The sequence below is a fragment of the Fusarium oxysporum genome, chromosome 3, assembly GCF_000149955.1.
Source record: "Fusarium oxysporum f. sp. lycopersici 4287 chromosome 3, whole genome shotgun sequence".
In the NCBI taxonomy this organism is placed as follows: domain Eukaryota; kingdom Fungi; phylum Ascomycota; class Sordariomycetes; order Hypocreales; family Nectriaceae; genus Fusarium; species Fusarium oxysporum.
The window spans coordinates 623,738-624,809 of NC_030988.1; positions in this window are offsets into that span (position 1 = coordinate 623,738).

Here is a 1,072-nt window from a genome sequence, read left to right on the forward strand (position 1 = left end):
GCATACAATTCTCACTGCCGCCTGATATTTCAAACAACAGGCCCCCAGCGAAGAATTTCCCTAACCAGTCCGGTCAGAGCCAAACCTTTACCGATATTCTCTCTGAACCTTGTTACTAGTTGGAAGCTTTGCTGCCGTCTTGTCGGCTTGTTCACCAGTGGCAAAGCATTAACGAAATGCTCAGGCTGAGAACGATAAGCCTTAGGCCACGTGTTGCGTCTCTATTCGTTTTAGTGTCAGGTAAGGGAAATCTACGCTCGGCGAGTAGCCTTATTTAGATATAATTGATAAAGAACCATCGCAATTTGGTTAGTAGCTCGGCTGAGTCTCTTGGTGACAGTCGTACACCGCTTCCACCGCGCTTGACGCACGCAAAGATCGTTAATAAGCCGATTTGCTAGCTGATGTTGCATAAAGTGGGACAGTATATGCGGCACAAGTGATATGGCTGACTGAAGAATTACAAGCCAGACCCGACGAGACTGTCGTGCACATTGAGGTACCTGCGCGTCAGCCTACTCCTTGAGAATTGACGTGCACCGTAATGCTTCCAGGGCCCTAGTGTCCAACATCATGGTTGACGTGCCATCTAGGCTGATCCGCAAATACGGGACCACCATCAATAAAAGGCGGTCTTGAGAACTTCGAAGCTACTTGTAAAATAGGAGCAGAGTGAGTGCCCAGGGTCGGATAGAAACCTTTCAACCTGATGCGGCCTGCAACTGTCGATTCGGATATTCCTCTTGTTCTCTGTAGTCGACAGCCTTGCGCTCTGGAGTCAGCGTGAAGAGGCTCAATAAGACACTGGGCGCGTCGGTCCAGAGCCTTGCATATGGGACAGGGGGTTTGAAAGTTGATTCAAATGACCCAGCACTCAATCTATCTCAGCACAAATTTGAACAATTGTTAGGGCTATCCAGACTTTGCCGTTGCTTGCCCCTGCAATGACTAACTCCTTGAGCTTCGTCAGTTCATGTGTACTTGCAAGGTCCTAGTCAACGGATTGTTTGGAAGTTTGACCTCCAATATGCTTTTCGCAGAAGCTGTCGCGTTCATCTGGAATGTCAGGATG